Raw genomic sequence first — 15,545 nt, 5'->3', positions numbered from 1 at the left:
TGCACAAGAACCATAGGAGCAACACTCCCCTATAGTCTACACAAGAAACTCAGCATCATTGCAATCACTCGCGAGATTAAGTCCTCCAAGAACTTACTTTTACATATTAACCCCCACAAACGTTCCCTCAAGCATAGGGCAATTCAATCAATTAACATTGATATTGACAGAAGTGTTATCATGCTCTTGAACAAACCATCATATGTATATCAGGCTATAGTGCATCGGAGCTAAAGTTTTCATTTCCTTAATAAAGTGAAAAAGTCATGATATTAGAGAATGAAAAGTAAAATAAAACATTATAATAGTACTCCAATTGTTCTCTTCATTGAAAATAAATTTGATAAAGAATTTATGCCTTAAATGAATTATGTTAAAGAACATACATACATACAAATTCAAAGTAGAAACCATAGCCAAAAATTATTGTTGATGCACTGATTAATCAGGAGCAGCAACAAGTTACAAAAACAAAGTCACGCTAAATTTTGAATTGCTTATTCCTCAATCCTTTCACATTGCAAACATAAAAAACCATGCAAATCATTACACAGATAAACGGGTTATACCATAAACCATTGGCAACCTGTAGGTTTTAGTTCACAAAATCAAATTAACTATTAGGAATAAAAACCTACACCAAAATTCGAAGCTGGAGAAGCTGAAAAACAAAAATATGCAGAGTTGCGAATGGGTGAGGGAAGAGTAGCAAGGATCTAAAGGAGTACAATGATGAAGCGAAAACATAGTAGATTGAAGTTGGAATCAACTCGGAAATGAAGAGAGAGTACCTGAGGAGAAAATCATAGCTAGTTCTAAGTCAAAGACCGAGTTCGGGTGCCCTAAATCAAAACCAGAAAAATGAAGGTGAAAGCTACAAAAGGAGAGAGAAAGAGAGAGAGATTATAGAAAGAGAAAATGCTTCGGGTTGGGTTGGGTCCGAGACGACAAAAGAAAAGGTTTATTATAAATTTCTGCCTTAAATGGATTATGTTAAAGAACATACATAAATGATTTTGAAGTGTGGTTCTATTACTCTTTCTTCAGTATATTAATAATTATTTTAATATGTTAAAATAATTATTCTAATATGAGAAAAATAGTGAGAATAATGTATGTTATTGATTTTCTGGTGAACTTCTTAAAATAATCATTTTAATATGTATTTGTTTTATGGGATTTTACCTACACTATTATTTGTAGGTAGAAACTTTATAAATTTTATCTACACCAATGGACTGTAGGTACAAGTTTTATAGGATTTTACCAACACCAAGTAATCGTAGGTATTTTTTGAAATTTTTTACCAACATTAAGCATTTGTAAGTAGAAGTTATTGAGTTTTACCTACACCAAATAATAGTAAGTAAAAAATTTTAAATTTTACCTATGACAAATAATTGTAGGTATAAATATTTTTTGACTTTTACCTACAGTAATTTATGTCTGTAGGCAAAAGCCTCTGTAGGCATATGTCATTTTTCTTGTCACTACTAGAAAAAGCGCTTTTTACGATGTTGATTTTACATCGGTTGATCAATAACCAACTTAGAAAGAAACACAGTGGCACTTTCGTAAATAAATGCAAAAGTTTTACGACGATCGTACGAAAACCGCTTTAGAAAACTGTCATTCTAGGATGGTTTTATAAAACCGCCTTAGAAGACTATCATTCTAAGACATTTTTTAAAAACCGTTTTAGAATATTTTTCATTATTTTTAAAAATTCATTTCTCTCTCCACTGTTTCGTATACTCAGACTCTTAGACTTCCCTTCTCCCTCTTTACTACTCCCCGCCGCTACCAGTGCTAATTAACAACATTCATGGCGCTGTCGCTCCATCTTGAGTGAGGTGCTTGTCGCGTTGTGGGGCACGCCCTAAGCGGAAGCAGTTAACCACTCTGAACCAAACCGAAACAAAACAAAACCCTATTCATTTCGTAATTGCAGAACATTCAAACCAGAGAAACAAGAGAAGAGAACGATGACTATATGGAACGTCACAGCTCACAAACCCACCAACGTCACCCACTCCTAAGTCGGCAATTTCACCAGTCCTCAAGACCTCAATCTCATCATCGCGTATCTACTCGTTCTTTTTCCGAAAAGAGATCCTTTTCCTAGGGTTCATTTCTTCTCTTTCATTTTCATCACCATTTATTTACCCTTTCACTTCGTTTTTTTTCCAGGAAATGCACGTGCATCGAGATTCACATGCTTTCTCCCCAAGACTTGCAGGTTCTTTCTCTATTTCATTTCACAGGCAACTTGTTTTAATCATTTTTATTTGAATATGCATTTATTGGATTTTGTTGTCTTCTGTTTTCGACATAGAAAAAGAGAAGAGCTTATGGTGGAAGGTTGAAGAAAGACATGAGTGGAACTGAAACATTCTTCTACGAAGAATCACTTCCCGTTCAGTCACTCTCTGCCGCCAGAGAAAACAAAGCAACAACGAAGCTTCGAAAGAAGAAAGAAGACAACGGCGTTTCCGATAACCGCTTCAAGCTCCACAACAGAAGAGAGGTCTCTACTCTGTCTCTCTCTCTCTCTCTCTCTTTGTTTTTCGGTTTCCTTTTTCGATTCTATCATTATTTGGTGTTTTCAGGTTTTTGAAGAAAAAGCGTATCTCGTAGGCGTTGAGACTTGAGCGCAAGAACGATGTTCAGGATATCGGCATCGAAGAGTCTCTGAGCGAATTTGCGTTACCTATGGGTTTTGATTGCACTGGGGGACGGTATTTGATTAGGCAGAGTGAAATCTTAGAATTTGATTTCAGCAGGGATGCTCTCCTTGCAACCATAAATGAAATAGCAGCTTCAATTTTTTTTGGCAAGGGTCCCATGGAGGCACTTAAATTCTTCAATGTATTGCAACCGTTTTTGATGGAAAGCTTATTTGTGGAAGGGTTTAGTGTTAGCCTGGAAGAGTTTAAAATATCCAGGGCAATCAAAAGGATAATAAGAAGAAGCATTGGAAAGGCTTCTTCTCTGTTGTATCAGCTGAGGTCCTTATACAATGAGCTGGTGGCACAACAACTGGAGAAGCACATTCAAGATGTTGAACTTCCTATCATTAATTTTGCTCTAAAGTCAACTAAATTAGGAGATTTAATTGATTCAAAGAGTAAATCTACTATTGATAAGGTTGTTCAGCAGGTTGGGTTCTTACTTCTTAGGGCAGCAACTTTTTGATAGGGGAAGATTCTACTCAAAAGGATTGGTAGATGATGTGGCATCACATTTTCATGCCGAGAAAATGCAGCTTATTCAGTTAAAAATCAATTGAGAAAAGTCAGTCTCAAGAATGCAGATGTGGAGTTCATTATTGAGTAAGTTTCTTCTTTTAATGTTATACTTATTAACTTTATTCTACACATCTTTTAGTTATTAAGAAAAATAAAATTCAAGTATGTTGTCTATTGTTCATCTACTAGTGATTTTGTTTGGGGTTGGTTAACCATATCCTTTTGCATTATTTGAGTAAGTCATGATATTTTATATTATTGAAGGATGAGTTTAGTTTAAGTTTTTGGGGTCCTGTTTCTTATCCACAGATACCAACAACAGCGAACTCAAAAGGAAAATTCTGAAACTGATGCTGGACTTGTTGGTCATATTTATCTGGATGAGGTTATTGGATTTCTTTTCATTCAATTTGAGAACATTTACATGTCGCTGCCTACTTTCATTGGCAACTATGCTAAAAAAAAAATCCTTCATTATATGCAACTTGTTACAATATAATATTTATGAAAATATCCATTAAAATCTTGATCATATCTTAGGGTATCTAAGAACTATTTAGAATATATAATAATATCAAGATTGTATATTAGAATATTTTAGTGTATCATAGAGATTATCTTTTAGAACTTTCTTCCCATTTTTCTTTCTTTCCATATTTACTAATATCTCATGTTTTGTTTTCCTTGGTTAGGATTATATGATTAGTACATGAGGTTTACTGCTTTATTTTTATGAACACATTATCCTTATTTTGTTGCGAATCACATCTGTCAGATCTATATCAATTCCATTCTACTTTGTGATCTCTGTTCTCTCTATTCTCTCTCTCTACCAAAACCCGGTAATGTTAACAAAATTTAATAAACTGACATGATTGAACATTTTTGCATGCCTCTGGACTTTCCCCCCTGGGAGAAGATTTGTTGATTTTGAATTATTCTTATTATTTGTAATTTTAATTACTATTATTGTTTTATTATGTTTTAATAACTTAGAACATCCTTTTAATTGAATTTTAGTCTTATTCTGTTCCACGGATAGTATTAGTCGTATAGACTAACTTAAGCATGAACACATACTGACAATTACATAGGACATCTTTTCTTACAAACAGGCTACTCACTGTAAGGTCGATTCTAGAAGAAACAGGCTACTCACTGTGTCATGCAATGCAGAAGACATGTCGCTTCCACGCAGTAATTTTACATTTTCCGGTAAGTAATTAATAAGAATGAGAAATGAGTCCAGTTTAGATAAATTGCTTTTGTTTTATTTTATTTTATTTTTTCTGTTTAACTATTTTTCTTCTCATATTTTTTCTGTTTAACTATTTTTCTTCTCATACAAATGTTTCCTAATTGATATCAATAACATATATATATATATATATATATATATATATATATATATATATATATATATATATATATATATATATAATTCATTGTCAGAAAAAAAAAAAAGAAGTCAAGTGGTAAACTTATTTTTTAAAATTAAATGCAATCATCAGGTGTTCTCATAACAATTATAATGTTAAACTAATCTAAACATTCACATGTTATTTAATAATAATGCATGCTTATTTTATTATTTTTTGAACAATACATTACATATTTAAATAAAACATGATAAAATACTAATTAATTTTTAAACTATATTAAATTTTGCAGATTCAGTTTATATCCCAAGAATTTCAATCTAATATATAGTTCGGTTAATTAATTTATCATTTACAAAAGAAACTTTTGAAGATAGGCTTTTGTCAAGACTTGCATCTCTACTACCGATGGATCTTGTTTACAATATATATTCAAAACGAAATAATAATATAATCTTAATCAATCACTTTCAATATGACTAGCTACCTCATAATAGTACGTGCGCATGGGAACAAAATCATTAGAAAATGAACATTTTTCTAAATGAAGTTATGGGACATATTATCTTTAATAGTACTAGCTCTTAATTTCTTAATATTTTTCAGGATCAATGGCAGCAGTGTATGGCATGTCTCCAATGATATTAGCATTGATGGTAAACCCAAGTAAGAGCACATCCCCTATTTACTTGATTCCTAGGTTTCCTGGAAAAAATAATGGCAAAGAGAGAGATTGGAGAGTACCAGTTGAAGCACCTTCACAGTTGTGGTTGCTCCATGTTGGCAATGCCTTTGAAGTTAGACACCCTCATGGGAATTTGGACATACAAATACAAGCTGCTGCTTGCTCTTACCAGTGGTTCAATTTCAGCAAGTTATTTGGTAATTAAACTCTTTATCATATTAATACATCTGGATGATCCCCCTAATTTGCTTCTCTAAAATGTATCACATGACTAGCTTGGTATTTTATTTCAAATATTATCTAGACTGCATTTCTTCCTGGTCACTACCAGAAATAAAATATTAATTTTGTGAAGAAGTTTTGCATAATTTTAGAATTCATGATCTTTAATGCAATCTGCCTTTGTCATTTGAAATAACCATAAACTATAGTTTAGTAACTTTAGTTTCAAGTTAGTACTTTGATTACCCAAGAGAACCTTATTTTATAAATAAGGTTCTCAATTATGCATTTTAGCATTAAGTTGGTTCATTCTATAGTTTCTAATTATTCAATCCCGAGTAAGGAATTTCACTGATTTATGCCAATCTCTTGGAGCACTTTCTCTTTTCTAGAATTTGGTTTATATACCAGCTGTCATACTTACAGAGTTTCAGATCAAGGACTTAGGTAATGCCTTTGTCATGCTATCTAGATATCTAGATATTAGAAACTACTTCGTTCTGGGCCTCTTCCTGTCTCTACTTCGTTCTGGGCCTCTGCCTGTCTCTACTTTGTCATGCTACCCCAATTTGCCCTCTGCCTGTCTCTACTTCATTCTGGGCCTGCAGCATCACTTCGTGTAAATATTAGAGCAGTAAGTGAAGCCTTCCTTCAACTTGTTTGTTCTTAGTTCTTAATATAGTAGTTTGTGGATGATGACATGACTGTAGTCTTCATCATTCTATAGTAGTTTGGTGTGCACACAACACCTGTGTTACTGTTGGTTGTTTTCCTGTTGTATCGGGTTGTATTCATATTGTAATTAATTATGTTAGCTGCTTTTAACAGCTTTGATATATAGTTGGTTTGATTAAGGTTTCATTCTTCCATTTGTTTATCCGAGTTAGGTTGACTTAGTGAACTTAAAATCTTATGACAATTGCAACCTAGGGCTAGTAAAAACTAACTATTTTAGTTACATTCTATTTGTCCATGGAAATGGTTAAAAGATTGCAGACTTTGACCCCTTTAATTATTGTGGTAAAGAAGAGTGTTTATTGTTTTACATTGTGAATTTTGTGAACTTGCAGGATAAGTCAAGAGAATAAGGTAACAAACATTTGGCAAGTTGTGCACAAAATTTAATCTACAGATCCTATATCATACTCTGGAAATCTGCTTGGGGCATTTGATGTTTTATCAAAGCGTTTGCGTCTTATTGAGGACCTTCCTTTGAAGGTGTCTAGTGTACAACCTTTAGACTCTGGTATTTTACCTTTCTGGACAAATATTTTATTTATTTAAATATAATCTCCTTATTTAAATATTTTATTTGGAGAACCGATGTTAACATACATATGACAACATCGGTTCTCTAAATAACCGATGTTAAATACAATGAACAACAACAAAAAATGTGTACGCATGATGAACGTTGACATCGGTTTTCCAGTAAAACCAATGTTAATATGTTAGTTTAACATCGGTTTTCGAGAAAAACCGATGTTAATATATACCCTTAACATCGGTTTTTCTAGAAAACCGATGTCAACGTTGATGATGCATACACTTATTTGGTGTAGTTCTTTGTGTATAACATCGGTTAATTATAAATAACCGATGTTAATATTCAAATATTCACATCGGTTAATTATAATTAACCGATGTTAATGTACACTAGTTGACATCGGTTATCTACAGATAACCGATGTTAAAATACAAACGCCGACATCAGTTATTCCCCAAAAACCGATGTTAATATACAAATGTTAACATCGGTTTTTGTTAATAACCGATGTTGTTTTCAAATATTTTTTTTTATATACACTTTCTGTTTTTACAGTAAACCCAAAATTATACCTGTCAAATGCAATTTCAGGAGGCCCAATTCACAGCAAAGAAACATTTTATTCTGCTTTCAAGCAGTTTTAATGATAATAAACATCAAATAGTAGTTTTATATATTATAAAGAACAATCAACAAATGAATTCAATGTTCATGTTACATAGAAAATGTAAAAAATGTCAAAAATGTTAAAAAATTTCCCTAAATCCTAGGTCTGATCTCTAACTCGGAGATAAAACTGTGCCCACTGGATCCGCAATGCTTTTAATCTCTCAGGCTCCAATGGTCTAGGGTCGTTAAAATACTGCATGATTAAATAAATCATATTAAGTTAATAATGTAATACAAATTATAAATAAATCGATTTTGTTTGAAATAAACTTACCGCTTCCCAATTATTTCTAAAACTTCCTAAAATGATGGTGGACATCCAGTGCATGACATAGTAGCCGCACTCAGTAGTTCCTTTTTGTCTATTACACTAAATACATAATGAAATTTGGATATTAATTAAACAACTAGTGTACAGACACATAAAGAAATATATATATAAGTGGAAGTTTTATGTAAATGACGTACCTTGATGACAATCCACCTAGCAGGAGCCTTTGATTTAGGCTATGGAGCATCATCAAGACCCTTGATAGCACTGTTCCATATGAGTAACAATTAAAAACTGTTGTTGTACGTTGAGGTATTACAATGCAAATGTATTGAAAAGAACACTAACCTATTAATAATCTCCTTAAGGTAGTTGTCTGGCCTGTTATGCAATGAACAAAACCAGACAACTAAGTGTTCCTTGGGCAGGATGACCACCATCTGCCATTGTCCGCTGCAGTGGAACCTAAAATGGGTTAGTACATTAGTAAACATTAATTAAATTTTGTTATTTTGTGACTTACCCATTTAGGTAGGCTCCAAGATACACATCGCGTTGTGAACTCTGCATCAAACTCTTTATGTAACTTTCAGATTCAAACTGCGATTGCCCAGACCTCTGAATGGACTGAGGCTCGAGGAATCCATAGATATCAGAATTCCCCGCTCGCATACATGTTTCAGTGAGATGCCTGTTTATGTTAAGTCAAAGTTAAATATTTATGAATTGAAAGCCATAACTTAGGTAAATAAAAGCCTTTTATATAAAGACATACAGAATCCACAACTGTAACACTGATATACTGAGACATTGACCACCGTGTGCGATTTCGGAGAGGTCTTCGTGCTTTATGTACAGGGGGAAATCTCGATTAACGACCCCAAACACGGTGGCATCCCATCTAACCTGATAAGGCCTCAAGAAAAGCTCTGGGATGGTCAATGTCATTAGATAAAGTGGATCATCGACCTCCGGATCGGGCTTCGGAGGTGGTTTTGGCGGAGACACAGCTACCTGTTCATGAAACAAAGTTAAATAGCCAAATTTGAGGCACGCTTAATGAATTAATTTAAAAAGAAGAAACATATAGTAAGGACAATAAGTACCTGGTTTGATAAAGACTTGATCAGATGTGTCGCCCAAGCAAGGAAGGTGTGAAGTGCCTGCCCCACTAAGGAAACCTCAGCAGTGGGTACAGGAACTGCAGCATGTGCATCTTTAACCTCGTCCACACTCACCTTTACTTGGCCAGGCAACAAAGGAGTGTTATGAACAAGAGTGGATCCCTCATAAACTCTCCCCACGGCAACCAGGCGGGCAGGATCTGCTTCCTGAGGGATCAACACAACTCCCCTTTGTGCTCACCCGAGGACCGGAGGGACCAGGACCAACTAGAGGCTCAGGAGGTCCCTGAGATTGCATCTGTGACTGAAGCTGGCTGAAGAATGCCATGACCTGCCTCGTCACTTTCTCTGTGATGGACTCCTCTAGTTGGTCCCTGATCTGCTGAGTCAGCTGCTGTAATTCGTCAGGAGGTAGGGAGGAAGCGCTGCGGGACGTCCGTGGAGCCGATCCAAAGTATTGCTTGATGGTGACACCGACTCCAGTAGCACGGACACGTCCAGGGTGCTCTGGACGTCCAATAGCAGCGGCCAGAACATCCTGACGTCCATGGGGGACGAACGATCCCTGTGTGGCCTGCTCCTCAAACGAATCCTACACAGAAAACACACAGTGGTACATGGCATTCTCAAAATATTCAAACATAATTGTAATGGTTAGTTGAAAATGACTTACAATCTTCTCAGCGATTTCCTTTGCGGCCTCAGTCGTCATCTCCCATGTCTTCTTCGTGCGGGCCATCTTCCACTTCACGTGGGGTCTGACCGGGGATGGAGGGTCGATGACGCCATCAACGCTTCCTGACTGTGCAGCTTCCTGCATCTTCTTCTTGGTCTTCTCAACCAGGAGCTTCTGCTCCAAATAATCATAACCCCCACGAGACAAAACTTGGGGGGCAGTATTCTGCTTCTGTATTGGCCTGTGCCTTGATGCGCACATCCTGGAAAAATTAAACAATAATGTTTGAAATGGGTAGAATGAAGTATAACAACATCATGTTTAATATAAAAAACAACTTAAATGGCAAAAGAACATACCTCCCAAGAAGGGTCTCTGCGAGTCTGGCAAAACTGGGCCCACTTTTCCTTGGTGATGTTGTATTTGTCACAGACAGTGTCCTCGAGAGGCTGCAAGGGCCCATTTCCTCGTGAGGCCTGATTTAAACTGCCTCCATCTCTCCCCCACGGTCTGTAGTAACTTCCTTTTCATCCTACTGTCAGAAGCCTCTGGGATATCAAATTCCGCCTGACAACATGAAACAAAGTTTATTTGTTACAATAATGAAATTTTTTGGCTATTAATTACACACAATCAAATAAGAAAAGAGAAATCCTTGAATATCCTCCCAAATCAGGTCCTTCTGAGCAGTAGGGACCTCCTACCAGTTCTCGTAGGTGATGTCCACCTTATCACGTGCCACAATCCCCAAATATGTTCTTAATTTCTTCTTGTGGGGACCGTCGGCCTTCCCTGTAGCAGGATCAACATGCACCACTAGTCTCTCAATACTAGGTGCTCTAGTGGACAACGATCATAGGCGTGAAGCTTTGCGTGTTCGCTTCACGGCAGACGTCGAAGCCGATGCATTCGAAGTAGGAGGAGGACGAGGAGGAGAAGGAGGAGAAGGAGGAGGAGGAGGAGGAGGACGAGGACGAGGAGGAGTAGTGGAGGCAGGTGGAGAACCCATGATCTTTTATACAATAACATACAAAATTGGATTAATGAAAAGAGGATTAATCATAAGTTTTTTTTGGAAGGAAAAAGTATAACATTATTAAACAAAACCCCACCACATAAGGAGACAAGACAAATTAACCAGCTGATGTTTGTCGGCAGTTTCATCATCCAGCTGATGTTTGTCGGCAGTTTCATCATCCACCACCCTTTTCTTATGTGCCTTCTCACGTTCATTGTTGTTAAACCCATATTTATGCCTTCTTCCCTTCATGTCTTGTTGTATCACAACTTTAGCTGAATTTCCCATCTTCAGCATATATCAATCTCCTGTCTTATTGTCCAATGACACATTTTGATGGCCTGTATCTCTTTTATTCGTATGGTCCACTGCTTCAGCTTCACAATGCATAGAGCAATCATAATTTTCCAGTCATCACCAAAGGCTTCTGCATCAGCGTTGACACTCTCCACCCTCTTTGGTTTATGCTTCTGTGTTTTCTTCCGTGCTTCCTTCTTATAATTCTCATATTTATTGGAGGTCCCACTAGAAGGATCAGCACCAATCCGTGCCTGTTCCTCCTCTTCCAGCTCAGTATCTTTCGTTTCACCTTTGCTTTTGTAAACTACACTGTAATTTACAAAACAAAAGTTGAAAGGAAACATATTGACCTGATAGACGAGAAATAAGCACAGATTGGTGGTGATCGTTCTAGTGCAACCTCGAATAAAGTTGAGATTTATAACGAGGAGGCACGGAAGAAAACACAGAAGCATAAACTAAAGAGGGTGGAGAGTGTCAATGATGATGCAGAAGCCTTTGGTGATCACTGGAAAATTCTGATTGCTTTATGCATTCTGAAGCTGAAGCACTAGACCATACGACGAAAAGAGATACAGGCCATCAAAGTGTGTCATTGGAGAATGAGACAGGAGATTCAACTATGCTGAAGATGGGGGATTCAACTAAAGTTGTGATAAAAACAGGACATGAAGGGAAGAGAGCATAAATATGGGTTTAACAACAATGAACGTGAGAAGCCAGAGAAGAAAAGGGTGGTGGATGATGAAACTGGCGACAAACATGAGCTGGATGAAGTCCTAAGGAGGCAAATTGAAACAAAAAACCGATGCCTCAATCAAAGAAAAATGTAGTTGTCACTTACTAGGTTTGGTGACCTCTGTCTCTGCAGAAAATTACATTAGAGGATGTTAATCAATTCTCCTTCATCATGATCATTTCGATTAGCATGAACGTCGTCAGCTTCTTCTTCTCCCACAACGTTACCAGTGATTTGAGCGGTCAAAGGACTAACATAGGTGTCCATGTATGAATCATCATCTTCTACATTAACACCAACTGTTTTGCCATGCATAACCACACACCACCTTTCATCACAAGGGTCTTGCACGTAAAATACTTGTCTAGCTTGTTCTGCCATGATGAAAGGGTCATTGTGGTAACCAAGTTTCTTTAGATCTACCAGGGTAAATCCTATATCATCGGTGTGCACACCGGTGTTGCTGTCAACCCATTTACATTTGAAAACACATACTGTAAATTTCACATAATTAAGCTCCCAAATTTCATCAATGAACCCAAAGTAAGGGATGGAAGCTACACAGGGATTGGCGTCATTGACACTTGCAAAGTGTTGAGATTCAGCCCTTAGGGCTACCCCGCTGTTCTGCATTGTACTTTTGTCATCTTGTGCTTTTGTGTAAAATGAATACCTGTTTATGTCGTATCCTTGCCAGATTATAACATTTCTTTTAGGCCCATCTGCTAGCTTTCTTAATGTTTCTGAAGCATTCTCATCTGCAAAGATTGTATCTTTAAACCAATCACAGAAAGTCTTGTTATGCTTTTTAAACACCGAATTCTTTGACATTTTCAGATTGTTTTGTTTGACTAAAGCTTCATGCTTAACTATGTATGGAAAAACTTCATTACTGTTGTTCAAGACATACAAGTGAGCTTGTAACAAATCTTCTACACTTGGAGTGATCACCTGCAGTCCTCTTGAACCCTTACCACCCACTTTGTCATCATGCCGAGATTCAGGAAGCCCAACAGCTTTAGCCTTCTTTAAGTATTCTGAACAAAATTCAATGGCTTCTTCTGCAATGTACCTCTCAACAGTAGATGCTTCTGGACGATATAGATTCTTTGTATACCCTTTTAAGATCTTCATGTATCGCTCAACCGGGTACATCCACCGTAGATAAACAGGACCACAACATTTGATTTCTCTGACCAGATGCACAATCAAGTGAATCATGATGTCAAAGAAAGCAGGGGGAAAATACATCTCCAACTGGCACAGTATAATTGCGGCCTCATTTTCCAACTCATCAAACATGAATGGATCAATGACTTTGCTACATATAGAATGGAAGAAAAAGCATAGGCGAGTTATCGTTAACCTGACTTTGTTTGGCAAGATGTCTCGTATAGCCACGGCTAACAATTGTTGCATGAGCACGTGACAATCGTGAGACTTTAACCCTACAAGCTTAAGCTCCTTCAACTGCACAAGGCTCTTAATATTTGAAGAGTATCCTTGTGGAACCTTCACCCGACGAAGACACTGACAAAAACTTATCTTCTCCTTCTTGGACAAAGTATGGCAGGCTGGGGGCAAGTAAATTTTCTTCCCATCAGACCTTGGATGCAACTGTGATCGTATACCCATATCAGCTAGATCTTGACGGGTATTCAAGCCATCCTTCATCTTGCCTTGAATGTTAAGGAGCGTCCCAATGACACTATCACAGACATTTTTCTCCACATGCATAACATCAATACAATGTCTAACGTCAAGATCACACCAGTACGGAAGATCAAAGAAAATGGACCTCTTCTTCCATATGCAACTTTGACTTTTATCCTTCTTTTGGGTCTTCCCAAATACAGTATTCAGGTGTTCAACCCGCTGATATACCTACTCACCAGTCAACGGTATCGGCGCAATATCATGCTCTTGACTTCCATTAAAAGCTTTTCTCAGTCGTCTGTAAGGATGATTGGGTGTTAGAAAGTGGCGATGCCTACTGTAGACTGTTTTTCTCCCATGTTTAAGTTGTATGTAACTTGTATTTTCTTCACATATGGGGCATGCATGATGACCCTTAACACTGTAACCGCTGAGATTCCAATATGATGGAAAGTCATTAATGGTACAAAAAAGCATTGCATGCATTTCAAACGTCTCCTTGCGAAACGCATCAAACACTACAACCCCCTCGTCCCATAACTTTCTCAGATATTCAACCAACGGACTTAGATAAACATTAATGTCATTTCCTGGTTGTCTTGGGCCCGATATCATCTTAGACAACATCATGTATTTTCGCTTCATGCACAACCAAGGAGGCAAATTGTAAATTACTAGCAGAACTGGCCATGAACTGTGTTGAGTGCTTAAGGTGCCATATGGATTCATTCCATCACTGGCTAGTCCAAGTCTAAGATTTCTTGGCTCATTCCCGAAATCCGGATACAAACCATCAATCTTCTTCCACTGGGAGAAATCAGCCGGATGACGGACCATTCCATCAGAAATCCTTCCATTTGCATGCCATGTAAGGTCTTTTGCGTCATCCTCGTTAGCAAAGAGACGCTTAAACCTTGGAATGATTGGAAGATACCACAAAACCTTCGCTGGGGGACCCTTGTTGGAGTTTTCATCAGAATTGCTTTCCTCTTCATCCTTGACTTTGTACCGTGAAGTCCCACAGATAGGGCATTTGGACATTTCTTGGAATTCATGCCTGTACAGTATGCAATCATTGGGGCATGCATGAATCTTCTGATACTCCATACCCATCAGACACAATATCTTTTTCGCCTTATAGTAACTTTTAGGCAATGTGTTGTCCTCTGGAAGCAGATTGTGCACTACCTCAAGCAGTGAGGTGAAACTTTTGTCACTCCACCCATACCTGGCCTTCACATTAACTAGACTTAACACAGCAGACAACAGGGTTAAGGAATTCTTGCAGCCTGCATACAAGGGCTTCTTAGAATCACTCTGCAATCCTTCATACACAGGGGCGTGTGCTTGCTGGAAAGACTCCTGTCCAAGGTCACGAATCATGTCCTCTAACTGATCTCCCATTTCTACATCAAATGGTTCAGATTGGGACCCACTCTGCATGTCTATCACTTCACCATGCCATATCCATGTTGTGTAACTCTTCTTAATCCCATCACACAATAGATGGTCCCGTATGTCATCGAGTAATTGTCGTCTTCCATTCAAACAGTTGATGCAAGGACAATAATATTTTCCTTCTTCATTCGGTCGACCTCTTTCTGAAGCAAATTGTAAGAACTGTTTGACTCCATCCTCATATTCTGGGCTCATGCGACTTTCATTCATCCAACTTCGATCCATCTACGCAATTCCATGCATGAAAATCTCACTTTTTTATTTATAGGTGTGGGCCTATCCCATTTAGGAAAACTGTCTTTTATGTTAGCTTCAATCGTCAAGGTTACCATTATTTACAAAAATTTGACTAAATTTCGGCAGCATTTCGCATTGGTCTCCAAGTACACGACATGACATCGGTCAAATGAATTTCCCGATAATCAAGTATGCACTCGAAGAACTTGAAATGCAGTGAACCGAAATTTAATCAAATTAATGAAAATAATAATAACCTGCACGAATGAATGTAACATAAAAATACCAGTCTCCCCAAACTGTCCAAACGGACAATTCAAGACTAAATACAATGGCTAATGCAAACTGTCCGCAAGAGTCATTGCATTCAGTCTCAAACGGGAATCTAAGGTTCACTCACCATGAACAACAATTGTTTATATAGCAAATTACACTGATCACATACAAGAACATGCAAAAGGTCAAATTCAATTACAGACAAATATAGACATCAGCAGTTGTTTATGTAACTAATTTCAAATGCTGGGTTTGAAAGGTGCTTATGGTTTAATATTGTAGTTGGGTATATGTGTGTATGTGTGTATCATGAGGATCTG

Source organism: Glycine max, chromosome 4 (assembly GCF_000004515.6).
Source record: "Glycine max cultivar Williams 82 chromosome 4, Glycine_max_v4.0, whole genome shotgun sequence".
Classification (NCBI taxonomy): domain Eukaryota; kingdom Viridiplantae; phylum Streptophyta; class Magnoliopsida; order Fabales; family Fabaceae; genus Glycine; species Glycine max.
Note: the sequence above shows the minus strand (reverse complement) of the source record.